The sequence below is a fragment of the Equus quagga genome, chromosome 9, assembly GCF_021613505.1.
Source record: "Equus quagga isolate Etosha38 chromosome 9, UCLA_HA_Equagga_1.0, whole genome shotgun sequence".
Taxonomy (NCBI): domain Eukaryota; kingdom Metazoa; phylum Chordata; class Mammalia; order Perissodactyla; family Equidae; genus Equus; species Equus quagga.
The window spans coordinates 83,113,941-83,127,195 of record NC_060275.1 but is presented as its reverse complement, the minus strand read 5'-3'; positions in this window follow the sequence as shown (position 1 = coordinate 83,127,195).

Here is a 13,255-nt window from a genome sequence, read left to right as displayed (position 1 = left end):
GGGGCCAGCCCCATTTATGTGTATTTTTTATACTACTTTAGTCTGAATTAGGAATCAGGGAATCTGGCCTCATAAAATGATTTAGGGGGTGATTTTTTTTCTGCTTTCTGGAAGAGATTATGTGGAATTGATCTTAATTCTCTAAACATTTTTAGAATTCTCCATTGGAACTACCTGGGCCTGGATGGGTTTTTTTGTATTTTTTTTTGAGGGAGAGGGAGAGTTTTTAATTCAAATTCAACTTCTTACTTTCCATAGGACTATTCAAATTACCAACTTTTCTTGCTTGAGTTGCAGTAGTTTGTGTTTTTTGAAAAATCGGTCCATTTCTTCTAATTTGTCAAATTTATGTATGTAGAGTTAGTCATAGAATTTTCTTAATTTTTCTCCCCTTTCCAAAGTATCTGTAGTTATAATCCCTGTGTCATACTTGATATTCGTCATTTGTGTTTTCTTTCTTCTTTGTCAGTTTTATCGATTTTATTGATCTTTCAGAAAACTAGCTTTTTGCTTCATTTATTTTCTTTATTTTTAATTTCATTGTTTTCTACTTTTTTCTGTATTATTTCCTTCCTCTTGACAGCTTTGCTTTTATTTTCCTTTTCTTTTTGTAGTTTCTTTAGCCAGGCAGGGGTTATATTACTGATTTGAGACTTTGCCTCTTTTTTTAATGTAAGCACTTAGTACTATAAATTTCCCTCCCAACACGGTTTTAGCTGTGCCTCACAAAGATTTTTTTCTTTCAGTTCAATGCATTTTTTTTATTTCCCTTGAGATTCTCTCATTGACCCAAAGATTCTTTAGAAATGTGTTGTTTACATTCCCAGTGTTTGAAGATGATCTTATTATCTTTCAGTTATTGATTTATAGTTTGATTACACTTGGTCAGAGAACACAATCTATATGAATTCAACTCTTATAAATTTGTTTAGGTGGATTTCATGTCCCGTGACATGATTTACTTTGATATGTGTTCTGTGGCAATTGAAACAAAAATTGTATTCTGATTTTTTGGAGTGGAGAGTTCTATAAATGCTCATCAGATGCTCTTGGCTGATTGTTTTTTTTTTTCAGTTCTCTATCCTTGCTAATTTTGTGTCTAGTTGTTCTATCAATTTTTGAGAGATGGGTTTGGAAGTCATCATCTATAATTGTCTGTTCTTTCAGTTCTATCAGTTTTGCTTCACGTATTTTATAGCTCTGTTTTGTGACTCACACAGATTTAAGATTGCTATGTATTTTTGGTGGATTAAGTCTTTTATCATTATGCGATGTCCTCTCTCTGTCTGTGGTAATTTTCTTTGCCCTAAACTCTACTTTATTTGATATGAATATAGCCTGTCCTGCTCTCCTTTATTAATATTTGTATAGCATATATTTTTCAACCCATTTACTCTCAACCTTCCTATATTGTTATATTTGAAGTAAGTTTCTTATAGATATATCTCCAAATCATTGTTTTAATCCATTTTGCTAATCTCTATCTTTTAATTGGTATGTTTAGACCATTTATGTTTAATGTAATTATTGATATAATAAGGCGGGTTTGTCATTTTATCATTTAGTAACTGATGTTTTGCCTCTGTGACTCATTCATCTGTTTATCTTTATATTCCTGTGGGTTATTTGAATATATTTTAGGATATCGTTTTAAATTCTTCATTGTGTTTTTGAGGGTAACTCATTGTATAGCCTTTTTTTTAAGTATTACTTAATATACACATAACTTATAGTCTTCTGGTGTTGTTATTTTGCCAGTTACAGTGAATGTAGAAACTTTACCTACCTTTACCCTCCTTTAAATATAATTATCTTAAATATTTTACATATATTTATAACCACTTCAGATGGTATTATAATTTTTCATTCAGCTGTCAAACATACTTTAGAAAACTCAAGAGGAGAAGAAAATATATTGTATTTATCCATATTTTTACTTTGTGTTGTTCTTTTTTACTGATTTTCCAATATTTCTTCTTTTTTTACTTTTTGTTTAGAGAACTTTCTTTAACTATATTTTAGAGTAGGTCTGAAGGTGACAAATTTATTTCCTCTAGGAATATTCTGATTTACCCTGAAAGAAATTTTCATTGGATATAAGATTCTAGGTTGACAGATTTTTCCTTTCAGAACTTGAAAAATGCACCACTTCCTTCTCGCCCTTACAGTTTTTTTTTTTGAAATATTTGGTATCAATTGAATTCCTTCTCCCATATAGGTAAGGTGTTATTTTTCTCCCACTGCTTTCAAGATTGTTCATTGTAGAAAAATAAGAGAGTTAATTTATCCATTACCCTATTAAGGGATACCTAGATTGTTCTCTGATTATTTGCCAGTCCAATTAATCATTGTACATGTCTCCTTGAGCATGTATGGGAGAATAAATATTTAAAAGTAAAATTGGAAAGTTATAAAGTTTATACATTTTCAATTTCACTAAATATTTCCAAATAATTGTTGAAGTAGTTATATCATCTGCAGTTTGGGGGCATAACCATTTCTCCATATCCTAATCAACACTTTGTATTCATATGTATTTTATTTTAAAATTATTTTCACCATTTAAATATGTCTATTGAGGGGCCAGCCTGGTGGCATAGTGGTTAAGTTCACATACTCTGCTTTGGCAGCACAGGGTTTCCAGGTTTTGATCCTGGGTGCAGACCTAGCACTGCTCGTCAAGCCACGCTGTGGCTGCATCCCACATAAAACAGAGCAATATTGGCACAGATGTTAGCTCAGCAACAATCTTCCTCAAGCAAAAAGAGGAAGATTGGCAACAGATGTTAGCTCAGGGCCAATCATCCTCAAATTAAAACTAAATAAATGATTAAATAATTAAATAAATACATCTATTGAAATGTTTCCATTATTTAAAACCTGTGGAAAGCTACACTTAAATTTTTTTTGGGGGTGGGGGGGCGCTGGTGAGGATGATTGACCTTGACTTAACATCCGTGCCAATCTTCCTCTCTTTTGTATGTGGGATGCCACCACAGTATGGCTTGACAAGCAGTGTGTAGGTCACACCTGGTATCCTAACCCATCAACCCCCAGGCTGCCAAAGGGAGCACGTGAACTTAACCAGTACACCCCCAGGCCAGCCCATTTAAACCTTCATTTATTTATTTTTTTAGCATTTCAAAAGGAAAAGCCATGCTCATTTTCTCCAAGAAATATCATCCGGAAGTATGCATAGAAGTTTTAAGAGTAAAGATTTGTCTACAAAACCCTTGGTATATTCTTATTGCCACTTATAGAAGAAAACTTTACAGTGTGAATGGCATATCAAAAACAGAGTATCTATACTACTTACAAAAGACATTTTGTTTGAAAATTACAACTAGAACAATTCAGAAAATAAAAAATTGTTTTATTTCCATAAATTTACTCTCAGTAAAATTATTTTTTTATCAGTTGCACTGTTAGTAAACAAATTAAAAATGTTAACACAGGGAAAACAAGTAAAAAAAGTGCATTGTTTTGAGAGGTTCAAAATAATGTATAGACAAATTGCAGTGCTGTGTTAAGATAAGGGATCACATCTTGGATGTTCTCTTCACAAAAAAAGAAAAGAAAGAAATGGTAAAGGTGTGAAGTGATAGATATGTTGATTGGCTTGGCTATCATGAGGATTTCATATTTTTCATAATGTATACCTATTTCTGATTGTATATCTTAAATAGGTACAACTTTTCATGGTAAATTATACCTCAATAAAGGCAAGGAAAAAATAGACAAGGGATCTCAACTAAATAATTTCAGAAAAAAGTATATTTAGCTTAAAAATGGATATTTTGAGGCAAGCGTAATGTTCTAGTTTTTGATGAATATTAGCTTACTGGATGTAATTAACTGAGTCAAATATACCTTCCATTTATCCAGTTCTTTGATTTGTTATAGGTTTTTACCTCATAAGATATTTTTCTTAACTATTTTTATTTGTTTTCCTATAAATAGAATGATTTGTTTCGTAAGACCAATGCCATTTGCTTGTAAATATTTTAAATTGCCATAAATGCTTAATTAAAGTAGGATACTTATCTTTCTTGTAAATAAGTACAGAAAAACAACTGCGTTTGAGTGTATGTCTGGGTAATGTTATCTATCTTAATATTATATACATTTGTATATCAAGAATTTTTGCATTTGGGGGTCAAACACCATAATATTTTCATTTCTAATCTAAGAACAAATTGACTTTTAAATGATATCTTGTAAATAATCTCTAGTAGGACATTTTTATTTTTCTCTAAACCTTTAATTTTTTGCTGAAACTTCATGTATTTTCTTTGTAATGCCAAAGGATGTGTTTTGATAATAAAATGTCAGACATCTATGATTCCATAGCAACCTATTTCAATAATAAAGGAGATACTAAGAAAAGTTTTATACAAAAAAGTAGACCTTGAGTACCGTGACAACTATGAATTTTTTAACAGAATAAATTACAATGGAAATATTATCTCCTATGAATTTGCTACGTAATCCATTTTGTTACTTGAAATAAAAATAGAGATAGTACTAGTTCCTGAATATTAATTTCCACTGTTAAATAGGTCTTAAATATCGTATTTAAAGTTATGTTACTAACTCTGTCTTACATAACTACATTTGCAAAGGACTGTTTAGATTTTATTGGTGTAAACATTTTTTTTGTTTACCTGCTTATTCCTTGCTTTCTTTCTTCTATTAATTTATCATGGATTTATTGAGAGTCCACAATTTGCATAAAATGATAATATTTACTTTGTGAAATCAAAGAGGAGCTGAGACATCTAAAGTTAAACACTTGCGTAGTATATTTAGATTTGATAGGACAAGATATATAAATTTATATAACACACTCAAAAAACATGATCTTCCCTAATTTCAGACCAATGGCTGCATTGAAAGGAGTTATCTGTAGGGAGAATACTTTTTCTTTGTAAGTTAATTTCCCTTCCAGGGTAAATAATTTGACACATTCTAAAAGCTGCTTTAATAAGAAAGTGCATAACAAGAAATCTTCCTTGCCTTTGTTATACACTGCTAAATCATGAGACGTATATGAGTTATTTTCTTTACATGAACTCCTTCTAAAAATATCATGTTGGTCAAACGCGTGTGTGTGCATGTGTGTGTTTCTCTTGCTAGTCCAGAGTGTTTTGGACAGATGAAAGAATTAGTTACTCTATAATTATTTAAGCACTTGCAATTTTCCCCTATTCTGTTACACTCAACATGAGAGATAACTATGTACCAAAGAATAATGTGGCATATATTGGTACTTCATGATCTCATGGTTTTATGTGTTTACTAGTTACTTTTCTTCAATATAGTTTCCTTTCTGTATCACTCTTTCCTTTCTACTTTGCCTGTTATGTTACTATTCTTTTTTTCTTTCCATAATTTTGCCTTCTAAAAAGTATTTTATTGTAATTACCTGTTATTTAACAAACATTTTAAAATACTGAACTTCCTCTAAGAATACCCCTAATCTAGACAGTGACAAAATATTTAAATAAATTATGCATAATATTTGAGGTATTATTATACATAAATAAGCTCTATTTCAGTAGAAGTTTTTATCTTTATTGGATAAGTTTTTCTTAGGATGGAACTTTGTCTAAGGCTTGAGGAGAAATATACAGATGATGTAACTGATGTGTTTTTTTTTAATGTGGATTGAAACCACAGAACATAATTAGACTCAACACTTTCCTGGAGCCACCAAGGCCTGGAAGAGAAAATGTTAGTAGATTAACTCATCAGAGCCAGAGATGTTTTGTAAGATAAAAACCTGTATATTTCTTAAAATGTCGTTTTATTAGGAAGAAAATTCCTCCACGGGTTTGGGCTTTATTTGTCCTTATTATCTGAATTCTTACAAATAGCTCTCCATAATCACCTTAGTAGTTATCCTTGTCTTTCACAAACTTTTGTTTGTTTGTTCTTTGTCTTTTGGTCTTGTTTTGTTTTTAATGATGAAATCTATCAAATTGCGTTTTTAGATCCTTAAAGAGTTATAATTTAAAGAAGACTAAAGAGCATCAGAGTCATTTGCTACTTATTTTTCCTCCTTGGGCAGAATCTAAAGAGCCCATGGTAGATTACACGTATATAGTTTTAATTCTAGCTATTTAATACCATTTAAGTATGCTTTAGTGCTGCAATTATATATAGAAATAGACATCATTCACACTGCCACAAATTTACTAATGTTCTATGTAATGAGTGCAAATTACTCTGTAAATTGTTACATTAATGTTCACTGCCAAAATAATACTACTATTGGCTGATTTTCCTATTCCTTCATATTCATCTGCTAATCTCCATCTTGCATGTTATAATTTTCCATTAAACTAAAGTTTTAAAATTTGAAAGTCATTATCTTAACCGTTTGACAGAATAGTAATATGGTATTACGGCAATATACGCATTGTGGTAGCAACAGGGGCAGGGGCATTATGGATAACCGAAGGCAGGAGTTCTTTCCTTCAGTAACACTTTACTATTTTTAAAAGGAGAAACATATTTAGCATGTACTTCTTAAAACATTTGTACTTTGAGAAGAACCGTCTGCCAGGAAGAAGGCAGCATATATTAATTAAATATTAACACTACTGTCTGATTTTTATACATTCTCATAAATTAAACTACAAGAGTTACCAGTAACTTGCACAAGTGGCCCCAGCTCTTCAGTTCTTTCTGTATCTAATCTATTTTCCAAGTGACTTTGCAGGACCCTGTGCACTGTGAATAGAGTGGAGGCCTCATGACTCGTATTTTAACTCTAGCTTCAATCCTGTGACTTGTTTTGGCTAATGGAATGATAGGAAATGTAGATTCTTGAGAAACTCTTGCACAGTTGGGCTTGCTTTCTCTTACCTTCCACCACAGTAATAGAACATGCCCCCGTTACCTGTTGGAAGAGGAGATACACATGGGACACACCCAGATCTTCTAGGTAATTCCAGTTAAGGTTATCCTGGACCAGTCAATAACCAGCCAACACACAGATCTCAGAACAGCCAGGTAGCATTGGATAGATGGAGTACAGTTTCAGGGAAATGTGTTTCAAGGAAGCTTTAGTTTAATTAATTATGTTGCATCCATTATGAGAATATGATAGATTCATGCTAGAAGTGTGATTATCAAGAAAACCAGATGGAAAGATCCCAAGATTAAGCAGTCACAAAGTTTAGTCAGTTCAGGGAAATACTGAAACATAAATAAACACTAAGAAGTTTGGTTTGTGGATCTCATTTCATATAGTACTTCATGAGAATTTCTCTAATTCCTTCATGAAATACCACATAAAATTATCCTTTAAAAATTAATATAAACATTTCTTATACAGCACAAGCTAGACATCTTACTCGAACTGGAACCTGCTCAACTCCCATCGAAAAAGACCTCCCCTGCCAAATAAAATAATCTAGTGTAAGGCCAAAATAATGCCTCAATATCGCCCAGAAATAAAAGTTTTAATAATTAAAATTTTGATGGACCACGAATATGGTTACTTGTGAAATCCAGAAATGTAAATTCTAGACCATAATTCCAGGTTATATTCAGGTTAGAGCAAAAAAATTGTAAACATGCCACTAATATACAAAATAAAACAGAAAATTGATGAGTGCTGTTTAATGGAAAGGTCTTCTATTAACATGTCTCATAGCTTCCCTTTCCACATCCTTGTCATTCTCAGTCACTGAGCATCTGTCTTGCTGAGGCCCTTTTGTAATCAGCGGACGCCTTCTCTGCCACCTTTAGGTAGGCTGTCTCTACATCAATAGTTTGTGAGAAAAATACAGTTGGAAAACTAATTTGATGTCACTTTTAAAAGACTATAATGAGCCACATGGTATGCTCATTTAATAGTAACCAATCTTAAAATAAATGTCTTGGCATCTACTTTCAATATACTTACATTGCTGGAAACGAAATGTTCATCAGACATGCTACTATGAACATAGTTCTGTTAGAGTTTATTTCTAACAGTGTAATATATATTTTTTACAATGCACCATGAATATGTCAAGATTTTCTGTTAGCACCTGGTCTACTAACAAAGGAGCCCAATGCCATGCCTTAAATGTCAACTATGTTAAAAAAGCAAGCTTCAACCATCATCCTTTGAGCAGCTTTCTCCAGCCTTGACTCTCTCAACACAATGGCGTTAAACGAGATAACTCAAGTACTATAGCCTTGTTTTATTTCTTCTCTTTCCAAACTGAAGGCTTCATAATTCCAATACATTTGATTTCTGGTTAACCTCAATATTACTTTTCACAGCTTAACATATAGAAAAATCTGTTTTATATTATTAGTTTTCTTATTACCCCTATTCATGACTTTCTGAGCACCCACCGTGCCTTTAGAACAGTGCAAGATATAAATACACAGTGACAATTGAAGACAGAAAAGCAGAAATGAAAATGCCAAATGAGAAGGTGATTACCTACATCTCCAAGAGGTAAATTTACCAGCATGCATGCACTTGATTTTATATTTCAATATTATGATTCTTGTTTCACCCCATTATCTTTGAAAGGAGCTTTGCAAAGTAAGGAAGAAGTACTTTGGATTTTTCCATGATTAATTTTTCTTTTTTAATGATTTTAAAGCAGTGTTTTGAAGGAAAAGTTGTGGTCCCAGGTGTTTGTATCATTTCCTCTAAGCCAATAATATCCATATCATATTTCTGAGTGTAGAAAATAAACTTAAATTTCTCAATTAGCCTGGTTTCATTTTTCCCAACTCCACTTAAAATATGGATATATTGTCTTAATTTCCTTAAAAATCAATCATAGTACTCAACGAGAATATTTTTGAAATCATAAGAATAACATAAATGGTTTTTTATTCAATTTTCTAAATCTTGAATTACCTTTATAATATTCAGGTTCTTCGTTATTATAATTTTATGTGGAACCCTGGATTATGATATATACGAGGCATAAATTATGACATCTGTTAAACTAAACATTGCAGGATGAAAAAAATGTATACCATTAGTAATGAATTTTAAATATCTAGATTAATATATGAAAGATTTTCTTTACAGAAGGGATTTAGAAAAAAATGTTGAACTACTGCTATTCGTTTTTTAACCTCTGTCTGTTGTATAGAGGTTAAATAAACAATTCAAATGATTTTTTGGTAAAGAAGCCGATATTTTTAAAATGTGTGGTGTGCGGAAATAATTATTCTCAAATAAGACAAGAGTTTGGGATTGTGTTTCCATCTTTTTTTTTATTTTGATTTTTTTTGTTGGCTTGTTTCTATTTACTTTAATTTTTACTTTGAAAATGTGAGATTTTGCTTAACATTTCCTCATGTGTCATTCCAAAAAACTGCTTAACCTAGAAATTCTTGGAAGAAAAAAGTTGGTCATGAAAGAGGAGAAAGCTACAGACGTGTCAGCATAATAAAAATTCAAAGAATTCTGACAAAAAAAGATACTTATTCAATCTGGCTTTACCCAGGGTTTGCTATAAATATATTTGATTACAAACCATTTTTCTCTGCCATACAATATCTAATTAACACTTCACAGAAATTGTGCTTTACATAAAATATATTATAAAATATTGATGTAGATCATGTTTTTTTTCTCTGAACATCACCTTTGCTAATATAATATTGACTACTTGAAAATAAACATCCCTCAATTTGCTGTGTAAATATGTGTTTTCTGGGGCCAGGCCGATAGTGCAGCAGTTGAGTTCTCATGCTTCACTTCGGCGGCCCCAGGTTCGCAGGTTCAGATCTCAGGCATGGACCTAGCACTGGTCCTGAAGTCACGCCTTGGCGGCATCCCACGAAAAATAGAGGAAGATTGGCACAGATGTTAGCTCAGCGACAATCTTCCTCAGCAAAAAAAGGAAGACTGGCAACAGATGTTAGCTCAGGGCCAATCTTCCTGACATACACACACAAAAAGTGTTTTCTATTTTTATTTTAGTGACTAATTATTATGTTGTTTTAATAATAATTAATTTCATTAGACTTTGCTTCCTTTTTAAAAATGCCACATTCTCCAAAACTCTGAAAACATGCAGCTTAAATAATAGTGATCTTGCCCTAAAATGTGAAAAATAAATTGACCAAAAATAGCTGGTTAGTAGTAGAAGGTGAATTACGATCCAGGTTCATAGCTGGTTAGTAGTTGAAGGGGATTTAGAATGCAGGTTTCCTGACATATAGTTTTGGAACTAATCAACTGTCCCAGGTTTGGGGGGTATTCTAAATGAAAGCAAATGAAAAATTGTCTATAAAGCTATTTATAATTTAAAGTATCAATTTCCATGTGTTTATCTGTAACAGAAGCCTGAAAGGCGACTAATTTATTAACAATAGCTTCTGTCTTCTGGTTAAAAATATGTCAGCTTGTGAATGTTCCAGATTTCTGAAAATTGTTATGCTAAGAGACTGCCAAAGGAATCCCAGCCAGAGGAATCCCAATGTGGAATTTCACAAATGGTCAGAAAAAATAATATTGTTAAATCAGACAATTCAAGGTGATTAATTCCACAAAACCAGGTTTAATATTACTTTTTTTTTTTCACAGTCAAGCAGATTCATAAGAGAGACAAAGGGAGGGAGTTACAAAATTCTTAAAGAATTAGAAGCAAAATATACTTCAAATCTATCTGGGCTAAGCCTCCAACTGCATCAATTAATCTGCTACAGAGTATTTATTTTATTCTTTCTAAAAAATTCTTATCTACACACCTGCAGAAAATTTTTACAAAACTGAATTAATATGATCATATTATCTATATATTGTTGCACTTGTGACTCTTTTCCATTCTTTTTCTCCAGAACAGAAATAACAGCCATACCTTACCCCACTGCCCTTTCTGTAGTCCCATGTTAACAATCCTTGTAATTTTTCTCTGTTTATTTAATCAGAAAGACACACACACAGCATACACTTTTGTCAGTTTGTTTTACAAATTGGGGCCTTGTCATGTACATGTTTTCTGGAGTTTTTTCCTCACTGAACTATATCTAGTGAAAAATTTCCAAATTAAGTGACGTATTTGCAATTCATTCATTTTAATGGCGGCATTTTATTCCATAGCGTGAGTGTTGTGGATATTTCCTAAGTCTTTTTATTTTTGTTTTTAATATGTGCATTTGTGTTCATGTGTTCCACTTTTGCTCCTACAAATCATGTTACCGTACATACTCTTGCATATGTATTGAGTTCTAATAGTTTTATTTCTGAGGTATAGATTCCCAGGGGTAAGATTGACAGGTCAAAAATTATTTATGTGATTAACTGCAATAGATGCTAATAAATTGGTTTTGATCTCTAATAATTCACACATCTTGCTTCGATTTATGAGAATACCTAGTTTCCTCACATCTCTACCAATGACAGTCTTGAATTTTTCCTAAACTCTCTATAGATTGATATCTCATTCTTTCTCTAACTTGTGTTTCCCTGACAGCTATTGCATTTGAATAGCTTTTCCTATGGTTGTTGGCTATTTGTATTTACTCTCTGGTAAAATTCCTCCTCATTCCCTTTGCTCACGTTTTATTGAATTTTCTGTCTTTTCTTTCTAATTTGTAAGAGCTATTTGTTTATTACAGAAATTCTCAATATGTTACAAATGCTACCATTTACCCTTAAAAATGTTTAGCATATATATATATATTTCTACCTATTTTTATCTTTTATACCATCAGTGATTCCAGACTTGGTTTTTAAAGTCTCCTTTATCTATATATTTTAAAGGAAAATACTAAATTTTCTTGCTTTATTTCTCTACCGCTCACTACATTCTTACTTATAATGGGATCTGTTTCTATCTTCTCCCTCTCTTCCTAGAAGCCATGGCGATATGAAATTGAATCACTAGAATAGCTTTATCGTATTATCTGGTAAAGCAAAGACACAACAGCAGCACTTTCTCTTAATTTCGCTGGAAATTATTAGATAATTATTTTTAACATGATCTTTAAAAGGCTTTGTCCCATTAAAAATATTATGGTGCAAATTTAAATTGCACTGAATTTATATAAAAATATTTGGAGAATTGTCATTTTTATGATGGCTTCCCTTCCAAGAACAGGGCCTCTCTTTCCATTTGTTAGATATATTTTCGTCTTTTAAAAGTTTTCTTTACTACAAATACTGTGATTTTGAATTAAGGTTATTTCTATATACTTTATAATTATTTAAATTACTGTGAATAAAATTCTTCCCATTTATATTTTTGAGTTTTAATTGCCGGAATGTAGAAAAGATTTTTGTTTTTTATACTTATCTTGTATCAAAGTAACTTGTCTAATTCTTTCATTAATTTTAGTAAATTTTCACTAGACCCTCTTGGGTTTTCCAGGTACACGGTGGTGTTATCAGAAAAAATTAATTTTTATTTTCTACCTCAATGTTTTTCTAGTCATTTCATTTTTTTTCTTATTGCTTTCTTAAAACTAGAAGATAATACCAAATACCAACGCTGAGAGAAGGCAGCCCTATTTCATTCCAAATTTTTCAGTAATTTAGAGTTTCACTCTTAGGATAATTATTTGCTATGATTTGTTTTGTCTTGCTTTGGTAAAGAGAATTCTATTGTCTTGAAGTATTCATCTACACTATCACCCACTCACTCTCGAACTGAATCAAATCAAATTTTTGCTAATAACCTTCTACCAAAATTGCTTTTGCCAAAGTGACCAATAATCTCCCATTGTTAAATTTAGTGGTCTCTGGTCATTCTTCTTCTATACCTATCAACAATATTTAGGTGGGTTGACATCTCCCTCCTCTTTGATATACTTTCCCCGCTTGATTTCTAGGAGAGCATACTCTTTCTTTTCCTTCTACTTCCTACTTCTCTGTCTTATTTTTCTCATTCCTATTATTTCCCCCACCCTTTTGATGTTGGAGCAACCAAGGGCTCAGTCTTCAGTTCTGTACTTACTCCCTTGATGATTTCATCCAAGCTCTCAGTTCTAAATGCCTTCTATTCGCAAAGCACTCCTCAAATTTATATCTCCAGCCCAGACCTTTCTCTAAGCTCTAGAGAATACTTCCAACTGACTACTTGAATCATTCCTTTGATAATAGACATCTTCATCTCAACATGTTCTATAGGTAATAGGTGGCTTTCTCCAAAGTATATGCACCTAACCACTCTACTACTCTGCTTTTTTGTACCACGTATACACACTCTTATTTGTAAAAGTGATGATACAGCTATAAAACTGGCCAGAGGCTTTAATGATAAATATCCATATTGACAACATT